Source organism: Clavelina lepadiformis, chromosome 6 (assembly GCF_947623445.1).
Source record: "Clavelina lepadiformis chromosome 6, kaClaLepa1.1, whole genome shotgun sequence".
Taxonomy (NCBI): Eukaryota; Metazoa; Chordata; class Ascidiacea; order Aplousobranchia; family Clavelinidae; genus Clavelina; species Clavelina lepadiformis.
Genome location: NC_135245.1, coordinates 6,247,166 through 6,260,987, shown reverse-complemented (window position 1 = coordinate 6,260,987; position 13,822 = coordinate 6,247,166). Strand labels below are relative to the sequence as shown.

Genomic DNA, 13,822 nt, shown 5'->3' with positions numbered 1-13,822 from the left:
TGCGAATGTGCTTTCGATAGTTCAATTGGTAACGTAAGCAGAAGTTGAAACTTTTTTTAAAATTTGCAAAATTTTGTAGTATTAAATGAATTGCTTTGAAGAGGCCCTGACATTTTTAAATTCTTAGAACCTTACATTTAATCAATACTTTGAAAAGAAACTTCGATTGAGTGGCATAAAAATATGATTTAAAAACAATCTGTAGTTATGCGAATGTGCCTTCGACAGCTCAGTTGGTAGAGCGGTGGACTGTAGTGGGAATATCAGTCAGAAATCCATAGGTCACTGGTTCGAATCCGGTTCGAAGACTGTATAACAAGCTATATATTTTGACAGCTTCTAAATAATATAAAAGAGTATGTCAATTTCAATAATATAAATGGTTGTCTTGTCGGTCTCATGGTGTAACGGTTAGCACTCAGGACTTTGAATCCTGCGATTCGAGTTCAAATCTCGGTGAGACCTGTTTACATTTTGTTGTTTAATAAAATGTGTAACCAAACAATTCTGGGAAACTTTTACTTTTCTAAAGCTCAACCATCGTAATCAGAAGTTGAAACTTTTTTTGAAATTTGCAAAATTTTGTGGTATTAAATGAATTGCTTTGAAGAGGCTCTGACATTTTTAAATTCCCAGAACCTTGCATTTAATCAATACTTTGAAAAGAAACTTCGATTGAGTGGCATAAAAATATGATTTAAAAACAATCTCTAGATTTGCGAATGTGCCTTCGATTGCTCAGTTGGTAGAGCGGTGGACTGTAGTGGAAATATCAGTCGGAAATCCATAGTTTACTGGTTCGAATTTGGTTCGAAGGATGTTTTGTCAAGCTACATATTTTGACAGCTTCTTAATAACATAAAAGAGTATGTCAATTTCAACAATATAAAAGGTTGTCTTGTCGGTCTCATGGTGTAACGGTTAGCACTCAGGACTCTGAATCCTGCGATCCCAATTCAAATCTCGATGAGACCTGTTCCTTTTTGTTATTTAATGAAATGTGTAACCAAACAACTCTAAGACACTTTTTCATTTCTAAAACTCAACCATCGTAAGCAGAAGTTGAAAGCTTTTTTGAAATTTGCAAAATTTTGTGGTATTAAATAAATTGCTTTAAAGAGGTTCTGATATTATTAAATTCTTAGAACCTTACATTTAACCAAAACTTTGAAAAGAAACTTCGATTGATTGGCTTTAATATATAGTATCATGTAAAAGCTTTCTGTAGTTTTGCGAATGTGCCTTCGATAGCTCAGTTGGTAGAGCGGTGGACTGTAGTTGAAATATCAGTCAGAAATCCATAGGTCACTGGTTCGAATCCGGTTCGAAGGATATACAGAATAACAAGTTACGTATGTTGACAGCTTCTTAATAACATAAAACAGTATCTCAAATTGTACTATATAAAAGGTTGTCTCGTCGGTCTCATGGTGTAACGGTTAGCACTCAGGACTCTGAATCCTGCGATCCGAGTTCAAATCTCGGTGAGACCTGTTCCTTTTTGTTATTTAATGAAATGTGTAACCAAACACACTCTGGGAAAATTTTTCGTTTCTAAAACTCAACCATTGTAAGCAGAAGTTGAAACTTTTTTTGAAATTTGCAAAATTTTGTGGTATTAAATAAATTGCTTTAAAGAGGCTCTGACAATATTAAATTCTTAGAACCTTACATTTAACCAAAACTTTGAAAAGAAACTTCGATTGAGTGGCATTAATATATGGTTTAAAAGGTTTCTGTAGATTTGCGAATGTGCCCTCGATAGCTCAGTTAGTAGAGCGGTGGACTGTAGTGGAAATATCAGTCAGAAATCCATAGGTCACTGGTTCGAATCCGCTTCAAAGGATTTTTTGTCAAGCTACATATTTTGACTGCTTCTTAATAACGTAAAAGAGTATGTGAATTTCAACAATATAAAATGTTGTCTTGTCGGTCTCATGGTGTAACGGTTAGCACTCAGGACTCTGAATCCTGCGATCCGAGTTCAAATCTCGGTGAGACCTGTTCCTTTTTGTTATTTAATGAAATGTGTAACCAAACAACTCTGGGAAACTTTTTCTTTTCTTAAACTCAACCATCGTAAGCAGAAGTTGAAACCTTTTTTTAAATTTGCAAAATTTTGTGGTATTAAATAAATTGCTTTAAAGAGGCTCTGACAATATTAAATTCTTAGAACCTTACATTTAACCAAAACTTTGAAAAGAAACTTGAATTGAGTGGCATTAATATATGGTTTAAAAGGTTTCTGTAGATTTGCGAATGTGCCTTCGATAGCTCAGTTGGTAGAGCGGTGGACTGTAGTGGAAATATCAGTCAGAAATCCATAGGTCACTGGTTCGAATCCGGTTCGAAGGATTTCTTGTCAAGCTACATATTTTGACAGCTTCTTAATAACATAAAAGAGTATCTTAATTTCAACAATATAAAATGTTGTCTCGTCGGTCTCATGGTGTAACGGTTAGCACTCAGGACTCTGAATTCTGCGAGCCGAGTTCAAATGTCGGTGAGACCTGTTTCTTTTTGTTATTTAATAAAATGTGTAACCAAACAATTCTGGGAAACTTTTTCGTTTCTAAAACTCAACCATCGTAAGCAGAAGTTGAAACCTTTTTTTTCAAATTTGCAAATTTTGTGATATTAAATGAATTGCTTTAAAGAGGCTCTGACAGTTTGAAATTCTTAGAACCTTACATTTAACCAATACTTTGAAAAGAAACTTCGATTGAGTGGCATTAAAATATGCTTTAAAAGCTTTCTGTAGATTTTTGAATGTGCCTTCGATAGCTCAGTTAGTAGAGCGATGGACTGTAGTGGAAATATCAGTCGGAAATCCATAGGTCACTGTTTCGAATCCGGTTCGAAGGATTTTTTGTCAAGCTACATATTTTGACAGCTTCTAAATAACATAAAAGAGTATGTCAATTTCAACAATATAAAACGTTGTCTCGTCGGTCTCTTGGTGTAACGGTTAGCACTCAGGACTCTGAATCCTGCGATCCGAGTTCAAATCTCGGTGAGACCTGTTCCTTTTTGTTATTTAATGAAATGTGTAACCAAACAACTCTGGGACACTTTTTCATTTTTAAAACTCAACCATCGTAAGCAGAAGTTGAAACCTTTTTTTTGAAATTTGCAAAATTTTGTGGTATTAAATGAATTGCTTTGAAGAGGCTCTGACACTTTTAAATTCTTAGAACCTTACATTTAACCAAAACTTTGAAAAGAAACTTCGATTGATTGGCATTAATATATGACGTAAAAGCTTTCTGTAGTTTTGCGAATGTGCCTTCGATAGCTCAGTTGGTAGAGCGGTGGACTGTAGTTGAAATATCAATCAGAAATCCATAGGTCACTGGTTCGAATCCGGTTCGAAGGATATACAGAATAACAAGTTACATATGTTGACAGCTTCTAAATAACATCAAACAGTATCTCAAATTGTACTATATAAAAGGTTGTCTCGTCGGTCTCATGGTGTAACGATTAGCACTCAGGACTCTGAATCCTGCGATCCGAGTTCAAATCTCGGTGAGACCTGTTCCTTTTTGTTATTTAATGAAATGTGTAACGAAACAAACTCTGGGAAACTTTTTCGTTTCTAAAACTCAACCATTGTAAGCAGAAGTTGAAACCTTTTTTGAAATTTTCAAAATTTTGTGGTATTAAATAAATTGCTTTAAAGAGGCTCTGACAATATTAAATTCTTAGAACCTTACATTTAACCAAAACTTTGAAAAGAAACTTCGATTGAGTGGCATTAATATATGATTTAAAAGGTTTCTGTAGATTTGCGAATGTGCCTTCGATAGCTCAGTTAGTAGAGCGGTGGACTGTAGTGGAAATATCAGTCAGAAATCCATAGGTCACTGGTTCGAATCCGGTTCGAAGGATGTAAAAGAAACTTCATAATTTGACAGCTTCTTAATAACATAAAAGAGTAACTCAATTTCAACAATATAAAATGTTGTCTTGTCGGTCTCATGGTGTAACGGTTAGCACTCAGGACTTTGAATCCTGCGATCCGAGTTCAAATCTCGGTGAGACCTTTTTCTTTTTGTTATTTAATAAAATGTGTATCCAAACAATTCTGGGAAACACTTTGGTTTCTAAAACTCAACCATCGTAAGCAGAAGTTGAAACCTTTTTTTAAATTTGCAAAATTTTGTGGTATTAAATAAATTGCTTTAAAGAGGCTCTGACAATATTAAATTCTTAGAACCTTACATTTAACCAAAACTTTGAAAAGAAACTTGAATTGAGTGGCATTAATATATGGTTTAAAAGGTTTCTGTAGATTTGCGAATGTGCCTTCGATAGCTCAGTTGGTAGAGCGGTGGACTGTAGTGGAAATATCAGTCAGAAATCCATAGGTCACTGTTTCGAATCCGCTTCAAAGGATTTTTTGTCAAGCTACATATTTTGACAGCTTCTTAATAACATAAAAGAGTATCTTAATTTCAACAATATAAAATGTTGTCTCGTCGGTCTCATGGTGTAACGGTTAGCACACAGGACTCTGAATTCTGCGAGCCGAGTTCAAATCTCGGTGAGACCTGTTTCTTTTTGTTATTTAATAAAATGTGTAACCAAACAATTCTGGGAAACTTTTTCGTTTCTAAAACTCAACCATCGTAAGCAGAAGTTGAAACCTTTTTTTTCAAATTTGCAAATTTTGTGATATTAAATGAATTGCTTTAAAGAGGCTCTGACAGTTTGAAATTCTTAGAACCTTACATTTAACCAATACTTTGAAAAGAAACTTCGATTGAGTGGCATTAAAATATGCTTTAAAAGCTTTCTGTAGATTTTTGAATGTGCCTTCGATAGCTCAGTTAGTAGAGCGATGGACTGTAGTGGAAATATCAGTCGGAAATCCATAGGTCACTGTTTCGAATCCGGTTCGAAGGATTTTTTGTCAAGCTACATATTTTGACAGCTTCTAAATAACATAAAAGAGCATGTCAATTTCAACAATATAAAACGTTGTCTCGTCGGTCTCTTGGTGTAACGGTTAGCACTCAGGACTTTGAATCCTGCGATCCGAGTTCAAATCTCGGTGAGACCTGTTCCTTTTTGTTATTTAATGAAATGTGTAACCAAACAACTCTGGGACACTTTTTCTTTTTTAAAACTCAACCATCGTAAGCAGAAGTTGAAACCTTTTTTTTGAAATTTGCAAAATTTTGTGGTATTAAATGAATTGCTTTGAAGAGGCTCTGACACTTTTAAATTCTTAGAACCTTACATTTAACCAAAACTTTGAAAAGAAACTTCGATTGATTGGCATTAATATATGACGTAAAAGCTTTCTGTAGTTTTGCGAATGTGCCTTCGATAGCTCAGTTGGTAGAGCGGTGGACTGTAGTTGAAATATCAATCAGAAATCCATAGGTCACTGGTTCGAATCCGGTTCGAAGGATATACAGAATAACAAGTTACATATGTTGACAGCTTCTAAATAACATCAAACAGTATCTCAAATTGTACTATATAAAAGGTTGTCTCGTCGGTCTCATGGTGTAACGATTAGCACTCAGGACTCTGAATCCTGCGATCCGAGTTCAAATCTCGGTGAGACCTGTTCCTTTTTGTTATTTAATGAAATGTGTAACGAAACAAACTCTGGGAAACTTTTTCGTTTCTAAAACTCAACCATTGTAAGCAGAAGTTGAAACCTTTTTTGAAATTTTCAAAATTTTGTGGTATTAAATAAATTGCTTTAAAGAGGCTCTGACAATATTAAATTCTTAGAACCTTACATTTAACCAAAACTTTGAAAAGAAACTTCGATTGAGTGGCATTAAAATATGATTTAAAAGGTTTCTGTAGATTTGCGAATGTGCCTTCGATAGCTCAGTTAGTAGAGCGGTGGACTGTAGTGGAAATATCAGTCAGAAATCCATAGGTCACTGGTTCGAATCCGGTTCGAAGGATGTAAAAGAAACTTCATAATTTGACAGCTTCTTAATAACATAAAAGAGTAACTCAATTTCAACAATATAAAATGTTGTCTTGTCGGTCTCATGGTGTAACGGTTAGCACTCAGGACTTTGAATCCTGCGATCCGAGTTCAAATCTCGGTGAGACCTTTTTCTTTTTGTTATTTAATAAAATGTGTATCCAAACAATTCTGGGAAACACTTTGGTTTCTAAAACTCAACCATCGTAAGCAGAAGTTGAAACCTTTTTTTAATTTTGCAAAATTTTGTGGTATTAAATAAATTGCTTTAAAGAGGCTCTGACAATATTAAATTCTTAGAACCTTACATTTAACCAAAACTTTGAAAAGAAACTTGAATTGAGTGGCATTAATATATGGTTTAAAAGGTTTCTGTAGATTTGCGAATGTGCCTTCGATAGCTCAGTTGGTAGAGCGGTGGACTGTAGTGGAAATATCAGTCAGAAATCCATAGGTCACTGTTTCGAATCCGCTTCAAAGGATTTTTTGTCAAGCTACATATTTTGACAGCTTCTAAATAACATAAAAGAGTATCTCAATTTCAACAATATAAAAGGTTGTCTCGTCGGTCTCTTGGTGTAACGGTTAGCACTCAGGACTTTGAATCCTGCGATCCGAGTTCAAATATCGGTGAGACCATTTTCTTTTTGTTATTTAATATAATGTGTAACCAAACAATTCTGGGAAACTTTTTCGTTTCTAAAGCTCAACCATCGTAAGCAGAAGTTGAAACCTTTTTTTCAAATTTTCAAATTTTGTGGTATTAAATGAATTGCTTTAAAGAGGCTCTGACACTTTTAAATTCTTAGAACCTTACATTTAACCAATACTTTGAAAAGAAACTTCGATTGAGTGGCATTAATATATCATGTAAAAGCTTTCTGTAGGTATGCGAATGTACCTTCGATAGCTCAGTTGGTAGAGCGGTGGACTGTAGTGAAATAAATCAGTCAGAAATCCATAGGTCACTGGTTCGAATCCGGTTCGAAGGATTTTATGTCAAGCTACATATTTTGACAGCTTCTTAAAAACATAAAAGAGAATGTCAATTTCAACAATATAAAAGGTTGTCTCGTCGGTCTCATGGTGTAACGGTTAGCACTCAGGACTCTGAATCCTGCCTTTCGAGTTCAAATATCGGTGAGACCTGTTCCTTTTTGTTATTTAATGAAATGTGTAAATAAACAACTCTGGGACACTTTTTCGTTTCTAAAACTCAACCATCGTAAGCAGAAGTTGAAACCTTTTTTGAAATTTGCAAAATTTTGTGGTATTAAATGAATTGCTTTGAAGAGGCTCTGACATTTTTAAATTCTTAGAACCTTGCATTTAATCAATACTTTGAAAAAAACTTCGATTGAGTGGCATAAAAATATGATTTAAAAACAATCTGTAGTTATGCGAATGTGCCTTCGATAGCTCAGTTGGTAGAGCGGTGGACTGTAGTGGAAATATCAGTCAGAAATCCATAGTTTACTGGTTCGAATCCGGTTCGAAAGATGTAAAAGAAGCTACATACTTTGACAGCTTCTTAATAACATAAAAGAGTAACTCAATTTCAACAATATAAAATGTTGTCTCGTCGGTCTCATGGTGTAACGGTTAGCACTCAGGACTCTGAATCCTGCGATCCGAGTTCAAATCTCGGTGAGACCTGTTCCATTTCGTTGTTTAATGAAATGTGTAACCAAACAACTCAGGGAAACTTTTTCGTTTCTAAAACTCAACCATCGTAAGCAGAAGTTGAAACCTTTTTTTTTAATTTGCAAATTTTGTGGTATTAAATGAATTGCTTTAAAGAGACTCTGACATTTTTAAATTCTTAGAACCTTACATTTAACCAAAACTTTGAAAAGAAACTTCGATTGATTGGCATTAATATATGATGTAAAAGGTTTCTGTAGATTTGCGAATGTGCCTTCGATAGCTCAGTTGGTAGAGCGGTGGACTGTAGTGGAAATATCAGTCAGAAATCCATAGGTCACTGGTTCGAATCCGGTTCGAAGGATTTTTTGTCAAGCTACATATTTTGACAGCTTCTTAATAACGTAAAAGCGTATGTCAATTTCAACAATATAAAATGTTGTCTTGTCGGTCTCATGGTGTAACGGTTAGCACTCAGGACTCTGAATCCTGCGATCCGAGTTCAAATGTCGGTGAGACCTGTTCCATTTTGTTGTTTAATGAAATGTGTAACCAAACAACTCTGTGAAACTTTTTCGTTTCTAAAACTCAACCATCGTAAGCAGAAGTTGAAACCTTTTTTGAAATTTGCAAAATTTTATTCTATCAAATAAATTGCTTTAAAGAGGCTCTGACAATATTAAATTCTTAGAACCTTACATTTAACCAAAACTTTGAAAATAAACTTCGATTGAGTGGCATTAATATATCGTTTAAAATGTTTCTGTAGATTTGCGAATGTGCCTTCGATAGCTCAGTTGGTAGAGCGGTGGACTGTAGTGGAAATATCAGTCAGAAATCCATAGGTCACTGGTTCGAATCCGGTTCGAAGGATATTTTTGTCAAGCTACATATTTTGACAGCTTCTAAATAACATAAAAGAGTATGTGAATTTCAACAATATAAAAAGTTGTCTCGTCGGTCTCATGGTGTAACGGTTAGCACTCAGGACTTTGAATCCTGCGATCCGAGTTCAAATCTCGGTGAGACCTGTTTCTTTTTGTTATTTAATGCAACGTGTAACCAAACAATTCTGGGAAACTTTTTCGTTTCTAAAGCTCAACCATCGTAAGCAGAAGTTGAAACCTTTTTTTTTCAAATTTTCAAATTTTGTGGTATTAAATGAATTGCTTTAAAGAGGCTCTGACACTTTTAAATTCTTAGAACCTTACATTTAACCAATACTTTGAAAAGAAACTTCGATTGAGTGGCATTAATATATTATGTAAAAGCTTTCTGTAGGTTTGCGAATGTGCCTTCGATAGTTCAATTGGTAACGTAAGCAGAAGTTGAAACTTTTTTTAAAATTTGCAAAATTTTGTAGTATTAAATGAATTGCTTTGAAGAGGCCCTGACATTTTTAAATTCTTAGAACCTTACATTTAACCAATACTTTGAAAAAAAACTACGATTGAGTGGCATTAAAATATGATTTAAAAACAATCTGTAGTTATGCGAATGTGCCTTCGACAGCTCAGTTGGTAGAGCGGTGGACTGTAGTGGGAATATCAGTCAGAAATCCATAGGTCACTGGTTCGAATCCGGTTCGAAGACTGTATAACAAGCTATATATTTTGACAGCTTCTAAATAATATAAAAGAGTATGTCAATTTCAATAATATAAAAGGTTGTCTTGTCGGTCTCATGGTTTAACGGTTAGCACTCAGGACTTTGAATCCTGCGATTCGAGTTCAAATCTCGGTGAGACCTGTTTACATTTTGTTGTTTAATAAAATGTGTAACCAAACAATTCTGGGAAACTTTTACTTTTCTAAAGCTCAACCATCGTAATCAGAAGTTGAAACTTTTTTTGAAATTTGCAAAATTTTGTGGTATTAAATGAATTGCTTTGAAGAGGCTCTGACATTTTTAAATTCCCAGAACCTTGCATTTAATCAATACTTTGAAAAGAAACTTCGATTGAGTGGCATAAAAATATGATTTAAAAACAGTCTGTAGATTTGCGAATGTGCCTTCGATTGCTCAGTTGGTAGAGCGGTGGACTGTAGTGGAAATATCAGTCAGAAATCCATAGTTTACTGGTTCGAATTTGGTTCGAAGGATGTTTTGTCAAGCTACATATTTTGACAGCTTCTTAATAACATAAAAGAGTATGTCAATTTCAACAATATAAAAGGTTGTCTTGTCGGTCTCATGGTGTAACGGTTAGCACTCAGGACTCTGAATCCTGCGATCCCAATTCAAATCTCGATGAGACCTGTTCCTTTTTGTTATTTAATGAAATGTGTAACCAAACAACTCTAAGACACTTTTTCATTTCTAAAACTCAACCATCGTAAGCAGAAGTTGAAAGCTTTTTTGAAATTTGCAAAATTTTGTGGTATTAAATAAATTGCTTTAAAGAGGTTCTGATATTATTAAATTCTTAGAACCTTACATTTAACCAAAACTTTGAAAAGAAACTTCGATTGATTGGCTTTAATATATAGTATCATGTAAAAGCTTTCTGTAGTTTTGCGAATGTGCCTTCGATAGCTCAGTTGGTAGAGCGGTGGACTGTAGTTGAAATATCAGTCAGAAATCCATAGGTCACTGGTTCGAATCCGGTTCGAAGGATATACAGAATAACAAGTTACGTATGTTGACAGCTTCTTAATAACATAAAACAGTATCTCAAATTGTACTATATAAAAGGTTGTCTCGTCGGTCTCATGGTGTAACGGTTAGCACTCAGGACTCTGAATCCTGCGATCCGAGTTCAAATCTCGGTGAGACCTGTTCCTTTTTGTTATTTAATGAAATGTGTAACCAAACACACTCTGGGAAAATTTTTCGTTTCTAAAACTCAACCATTGTAAGCAGAAGTTGAAACTTTTTTTGAAATTTGCAAAATTTTGTGGTATTAAATAAATTGCTTTAAAGAGGCTCTGACAATATTAAATTCTTAGAACCTTACATTTAACCAAAACTTTGAAAAGAAACTTCGATTGAGTGGCATTAATATATGGTTTAAAAGGTTTCTGTAGATTTGCGAATGTGCCTTCGATAGCTCAGTTAGTAGAGCGGTGGACTGTAGTGGAAATATCAGTCAGAAATCCATAGGTCACTGGTTCGAATCCGCTTCAAAGGATTTTTTGTCAAGCTACATATTTTGACTGCTTCTTAATAACGTAAAAGAGTTTGTCAATTTCAACAATATAAAATGTTGTCTTGTCGGTCTCATGGTGTAACGGTTAGCACTCAGGACTCTGAATCCTGCGATCCGAGTTCAAATCTCGGTGAGACCTGTTCCTTTTTGTTATTTAATGAAATGTGTAACCAAACAACTCTGGGAAACTTTTTCTTTTCTTAAACTCAACCATCGTAAGCAGAAGTTGAAACCTTTTTTTAAATTTGCAAAATTTTGTGGTATTAAATAAATTGCTTTAAAGAGGCTCTGACAATATTAAATTCTTAGAACCTTACATTTAACCAAAACTTTGAAAAGAAACTTGAATTGAGTGGCATTAATATATGGTTTAAAAGGTTTCTGTAGATTTGCGAATGTGCCTTCGATAGCTCAGTTGGTAGAGCGGTGGACTGTAGTGGAAATATCAGTCAGAAATCCATAGGTCACTGGTTCGAATCCGGTTCGAAGGATTTCTTGTCAAGTTACATATTTTGACAGCTTCTTAATAACATAAAAGAGTATCTTAATTTCAATAATATAAAATGTTGTCTCGTCGGTCTCATGGTGTAACGGTTAGCACTCAGGACTCTGAATTCTGCGAGCCGAGTTCAAATCTCGGTGAGACCTGTTTCTTTTTGTTATTTAATAAAATGTGTAACCAAACAATTCTGGGAAACTTTTTCGTTTCTAAAACTCAACCATCGTAAGCAGAAGTTGAAACCTTTTTTTTCAAATTTGCAAATTTTGTGATATTAAATGAATTGCTTTAAAGAGGCTCTGACAGTTTGAAATTCTTAGAACCTTACATTTAACCAATACTTTGAAAAGAAACTTCGATTGAGTGGCATTAAAATATGCTTTAAAAGCTTTCTGTAGATTTTTGAATGTGCCTTCGATAGCTCAGTTAGTAGAGCGATGGACTGTAGTGGAAATATCAGTCGGAAATCCATAGGTCACTGTTTCGAATCCGGTTCGAAGGATTTTTTGTCAAGCTACATATTTTGACAGCTTCTAAATAACATAAAAGAGTATGTCAATTTCAACAATATAAAACGTTGTCTCGTCGGTCTCTTGGTGTAACGGTTAGCACTCAGGACTCTGAATCCTGCGATCCCAATTCAAATATCGGTGAGACCTGTTCCTTTTTGTTATTTAATGAAATGTGTAACCAAACAACTCTGGGACACTTTTTCATTTTTAAAACTCAACCATCGTAAGCAGAAGTTGAAACCTTTTTTTTGAAATTTGCAAAATTTTGTGGTATTAAATGAATTGCTTTGAAGAGGCTCTGACACTTTTAAATTCTTAGAACCTTACATTTAACCAAAACTTTGAAAAGAAACTTCGATTGATTGGCATTAATATATGAGGTAAAAGCTTTCTGTAGTTTTGCGAATGTGCCTTCGATAGCTCAGTTGGTAGAGCGGTGGACTGTAGTTGAAATATCAGTCAGAAATCCATAGGTCACTGGTTCGAATCCGGTTCGAAGGATATACAGAATAACAAGTTACATATGTTGACAGCTTCTAAATAACATAAAACAGTATCTCAAATTGTACTATATAAAAGGTTGTCTCGTCGGTCTCATGGTGTAACGATTATCACTCAGGACTCTGAATCCTGCGATCCGAGTTCAAATCTCGGTGAGACCTGTTCCTTTTTGTTATTTAATGAAATGTGTAACGAAACAAACTCTGGGAAACTTTTTCGTTTCTAAAACTCAACCATTGTAAGCAGAAGTTGAAACCTTTTTTGAAATTTTCAAAATTTTGTGGTATTAAATAAATTGCTTTAAAGAGGCTCTGACAATATTAAATTCTTAGAACCTTACATTTAACCAAAACTTTGAAAAGAAACTTCGATTGAGTGGCATTAATATATGATTTAAAAGGTTTCTGTAGAATTGCGAATGTGCCTTCGATAGCTCAGTTAGTAGAGCGGTGGACTGTAGTGGAAATATCAGTCAGAAATCCATAGGTCACTGGTTCGAATCCGGCTCGAAGGATGTAAAAGAAACTTCATAATTTGACAGCTTCTTAATAACATAAAAGAGTAACTCAATTTCAACAATATAAAATGTTGTCTTGTCGGTCTCATGGTGTAACGGTTAGCACTCAGGACTTTGAATCCTGCGATCCGAGTTCAAATCTCGGTGAGACCTTTTTCTTTTTGTTATTTAATAAAATGTGTATCCAAACAATTCTGGGAAACACTTTGGTTTCTAAAACTCAACCATCGTAAGCAGAAGTTGAAACCTTTTTTTAAATTTGCAAAATTTTGTGGTATTAAATAAATTGCTTTAAAGAGGCTCTGACAATATTAAATTCTTAGAACCTTACATTTAACCAAAACTTTGAAAAGAAACTTGAATTGAGTGGCATTAATATATGGTTTAAAAGGTTTCTGTAGATTTGCGAATGTGCCTTCGATAGCTCAGTTGGTAGAGCGGTGGACTGTAGTGGAAATATCAGTCAGAAATCCATAGGTCACTGTTTCGAATCCGGTTCGAAGGATTTCTTGTCAAGCTACATATTTTGACAGCTTCTTAATAACATAAAAGAGTATCTTAATTTCAACAATATAAAATGTTGTCTTGTCGGTCTCATGGTGTAACGGTTAGCACTCAGGACTCTGAATTTTGCGAGCCGAGTTCAAATCTCGGTGAGACCTGTTCCTTTTTGTTTTTTAATAAAATGTGTAACCAAACAACTCTGGGACACTTTTTCGTTTCTAAAACCCAACCATCGTAAGCAGAAGTTGAAACCTTTTTTTTCAAATTTGCAAATTTTGTGGTATTAAATGAATTGCTTTGAAGAGGCCCTGACACTTTTAAATTCTCAGAATCTTACATTTAACTAAAACTTTGAAAAGAAACTTCGATTGAGTGGCATTAATATATGATGTAATAGCTTTCTTTAGGTATGCGAATGTACCTTCGATAGCTCAATTGGTAGAGCGGTGGACTATATTGGAAATATCAGTCAGAAATCCATAGGTCACTGGTTCAAATACGGTTCGAAGAATTTTTTGTCAAGCTACATATGTTGACA

At 34.6% G+C, this 13,822-nt stretch overlaps 32 non-coding genes across 32 annotated transcripts; all 32 read left to right on the top strand.

Moving 5' to 3' along the window:
• The first annotated feature begins 393 nt into the window (after positions 1 to 393).
• Trnaq-uug (transfer RNA glutamine (anticodon UUG)) lies at positions 394 to 465 on the top strand. The gene has a single exon. It is a non-coding gene; the product is annotated as a tRNA-Gln (tRNA).
• A 776-nt stretch (positions 466 to 1,241) lies between these two features.
• Trnay-gua (transfer RNA tyrosine (anticodon GUA)) lies at positions 1,242 to 1,332 on the top strand. The gene is given in 2 exon segments: positions 1,242 to 1,278; positions 1,297 to 1,332. It is a non-coding gene; the product is annotated as a tRNA-Tyr (tRNA).
• An 89-nt stretch (positions 1,333 to 1,421) lies between these two features.
• Positions 1,422 to 1,493, top strand: Trnaq-cug (transfer RNA glutamine (anticodon CUG)). Its single transcript has one exon. It is a non-coding gene; the product is annotated as a tRNA-Gln (tRNA).
• Positions 1,494 to 1,931: 438 nt separating this feature from the next.
• Positions 1,932 to 2,003, top strand: Trnaq-cug (transfer RNA glutamine (anticodon CUG)). The gene has a single exon. It is a non-coding gene; the product is annotated as a tRNA-Gln (tRNA).
• Positions 2,004 to 2,264: 261 nt separating this feature from the next.
• On the top strand, positions 2,265 to 2,355 carry Trnay-gua (transfer RNA tyrosine (anticodon GUA)). Its single transcript is given in 2 exon segments — positions 2,265 to 2,301; positions 2,320 to 2,355. It is a non-coding gene; the product is annotated as a tRNA-Tyr (tRNA).
• A 595-nt stretch (positions 2,356 to 2,950) lies between these two features.
• On the top strand, positions 2,951 to 3,022 carry Trnaq-cug (transfer RNA glutamine (anticodon CUG)). The gene has a single exon. It is a non-coding gene; the product is annotated as a tRNA-Gln (tRNA).
• Positions 3,023 to 3,285: 263 nt separating this feature from the next.
• Trnay-gua (transfer RNA tyrosine (anticodon GUA)) lies at positions 3,286 to 3,376 on the top strand. The gene is given in 2 exon segments: positions 3,286 to 3,322; positions 3,341 to 3,376. It is a non-coding gene; the product is annotated as a tRNA-Tyr (tRNA).
• An 89-nt stretch (positions 3,377 to 3,465) lies between these two features.
• Positions 3,466 to 3,537, top strand: Trnaq-cug (transfer RNA glutamine (anticodon CUG)). The gene has a single exon. It is a non-coding gene; the product is annotated as a tRNA-Gln (tRNA).
• A 262-nt stretch (positions 3,538 to 3,799) lies between these two features.
• Trnay-gua (transfer RNA tyrosine (anticodon GUA)) lies at positions 3,800 to 3,890 on the top strand. The gene is given in 2 exon segments: positions 3,800 to 3,836; positions 3,855 to 3,890. It is a non-coding gene; the product is annotated as a tRNA-Tyr (tRNA).
• An 84-nt stretch (positions 3,891 to 3,974) lies between these two features.
• On the top strand, positions 3,975 to 4,046 carry Trnaq-uug (transfer RNA glutamine (anticodon UUG)). The gene has a single exon. It is a non-coding gene; the product is annotated as a tRNA-Gln (tRNA).
• A 437-nt stretch (positions 4,047 to 4,483) lies between these two features.
• Positions 4,484 to 4,555, top strand: Trnaq-cug (transfer RNA glutamine (anticodon CUG)). Its single transcript has one exon. It is a non-coding gene; the product is annotated as a tRNA-Gln (tRNA).
• Positions 4,556 to 4,993: 438 nt separating this feature from the next.
• Positions 4,994 to 5,065, top strand: Trnaq-uug (transfer RNA glutamine (anticodon UUG)). The gene has a single exon. It is a non-coding gene; the product is annotated as a tRNA-Gln (tRNA).
• A 263-nt stretch (positions 5,066 to 5,328) lies between these two features.
• Positions 5,329 to 5,419, top strand: Trnay-gua (transfer RNA tyrosine (anticodon GUA)). The gene is given in 2 exon segments: positions 5,329 to 5,365; positions 5,384 to 5,419. It is a non-coding gene; the product is annotated as a tRNA-Tyr (tRNA).
• Positions 5,420 to 5,508: 89 nt separating this feature from the next.
• Trnaq-cug (transfer RNA glutamine (anticodon CUG)) lies at positions 5,509 to 5,580 on the top strand. Its single transcript has one exon. It is a non-coding gene; the product is annotated as a tRNA-Gln (tRNA).
• Positions 5,581 to 5,842: 262 nt separating this feature from the next.
• On the top strand, positions 5,843 to 5,933 carry Trnay-gua (transfer RNA tyrosine (anticodon GUA)). Its single transcript is given in 2 exon segments — positions 5,843 to 5,879; positions 5,898 to 5,933. It is a non-coding gene; the product is annotated as a tRNA-Tyr (tRNA).
• Positions 5,934 to 6,017: 84 nt separating this feature from the next.
• On the top strand, positions 6,018 to 6,089 carry Trnaq-uug (transfer RNA glutamine (anticodon UUG)). Its single transcript has one exon. It is a non-coding gene; the product is annotated as a tRNA-Gln (tRNA).
• Positions 6,090 to 6,859: 770 nt separating this feature from the next.
• Positions 6,860 to 6,951, top strand: Trnay-gua (transfer RNA tyrosine (anticodon GUA)). Its single transcript is given in 2 exon segments — positions 6,860 to 6,896; positions 6,916 to 6,951. It is a non-coding gene; the product is annotated as a tRNA-Tyr (tRNA).
• Positions 6,952 to 7,543: 592 nt separating this feature from the next.
• On the top strand, positions 7,544 to 7,615 carry Trnaq-cug (transfer RNA glutamine (anticodon CUG)). Its single transcript has one exon. It is a non-coding gene; the product is annotated as a tRNA-Gln (tRNA).
• Positions 7,616 to 7,876: 261 nt separating this feature from the next.
• Trnay-gua (transfer RNA tyrosine (anticodon GUA)) lies at positions 7,877 to 7,967 on the top strand. Its single transcript is given in 2 exon segments — positions 7,877 to 7,913; positions 7,932 to 7,967. It is a non-coding gene; the product is annotated as a tRNA-Tyr (tRNA).
• Positions 7,968 to 8,052: 85 nt separating this feature from the next.
• Positions 8,053 to 8,124, top strand: Trnaq-cug (transfer RNA glutamine (anticodon CUG)). The gene has a single exon. It is a non-coding gene; the product is annotated as a tRNA-Gln (tRNA).
• Positions 8,125 to 8,385: 261 nt separating this feature from the next.
• Trnay-gua (transfer RNA tyrosine (anticodon GUA)) lies at positions 8,386 to 8,476 on the top strand. The gene is given in 2 exon segments: positions 8,386 to 8,422; positions 8,441 to 8,476. It is a non-coding gene; the product is annotated as a tRNA-Tyr (tRNA).
• An 86-nt stretch (positions 8,477 to 8,562) lies between these two features.
• Positions 8,563 to 8,634, top strand: Trnaq-uug (transfer RNA glutamine (anticodon UUG)). The gene has a single exon. It is a non-coding gene; the product is annotated as a tRNA-Gln (tRNA).
• A 1,494-nt stretch (positions 8,635 to 10,128) lies between these two features.
• Positions 10,129 to 10,219, top strand: Trnay-gua (transfer RNA tyrosine (anticodon GUA)). Its single transcript is given in 2 exon segments — positions 10,129 to 10,165; positions 10,184 to 10,219. It is a non-coding gene; the product is annotated as a tRNA-Tyr (tRNA).
• Positions 10,220 to 10,308: 89 nt separating this feature from the next.
• Positions 10,309 to 10,380, top strand: Trnaq-cug (transfer RNA glutamine (anticodon CUG)). Its single transcript has one exon. It is a non-coding gene; the product is annotated as a tRNA-Gln (tRNA).
• Positions 10,381 to 10,818: 438 nt separating this feature from the next.
• On the top strand, positions 10,819 to 10,890 carry Trnaq-cug (transfer RNA glutamine (anticodon CUG)). The gene has a single exon. It is a non-coding gene; the product is annotated as a tRNA-Gln (tRNA).
• A 261-nt stretch (positions 10,891 to 11,151) lies between these two features.
• Trnay-gua (transfer RNA tyrosine (anticodon GUA)) lies at positions 11,152 to 11,242 on the top strand. The gene is given in 2 exon segments: positions 11,152 to 11,188; positions 11,207 to 11,242. It is a non-coding gene; the product is annotated as a tRNA-Tyr (tRNA).
• An 85-nt stretch (positions 11,243 to 11,327) lies between these two features.
• Trnaq-cug (transfer RNA glutamine (anticodon CUG)) lies at positions 11,328 to 11,399 on the top strand. The gene has a single exon. It is a non-coding gene; the product is annotated as a tRNA-Gln (tRNA).
• Positions 11,400 to 12,172: 773 nt separating this feature from the next.
• On the top strand, positions 12,173 to 12,263 carry Trnay-gua (transfer RNA tyrosine (anticodon GUA)). The gene is given in 2 exon segments: positions 12,173 to 12,209; positions 12,228 to 12,263. It is a non-coding gene; the product is annotated as a tRNA-Tyr (tRNA).
• Positions 12,264 to 12,352: 89 nt separating this feature from the next.
• Positions 12,353 to 12,424, top strand: Trnaq-cug (transfer RNA glutamine (anticodon CUG)). The gene has a single exon. It is a non-coding gene; the product is annotated as a tRNA-Gln (tRNA).
• A 437-nt stretch (positions 12,425 to 12,861) lies between these two features.
• On the top strand, positions 12,862 to 12,933 carry Trnaq-uug (transfer RNA glutamine (anticodon UUG)). The gene has a single exon. It is a non-coding gene; the product is annotated as a tRNA-Gln (tRNA).
• A 261-nt stretch (positions 12,934 to 13,194) lies between these two features.
• Positions 13,195 to 13,285, top strand: Trnay-gua (transfer RNA tyrosine (anticodon GUA)). The gene is given in 2 exon segments: positions 13,195 to 13,231; positions 13,250 to 13,285. It is a non-coding gene; the product is annotated as a tRNA-Tyr (tRNA).
• An 85-nt stretch (positions 13,286 to 13,370) lies between these two features.
• Positions 13,371 to 13,442, top strand: Trnaq-cug (transfer RNA glutamine (anticodon CUG)). Its single transcript has one exon. It is a non-coding gene; the product is annotated as a tRNA-Gln (tRNA).
• The last annotated feature ends 380 nt before the right edge of the window (positions 13,443 to 13,822 follow it).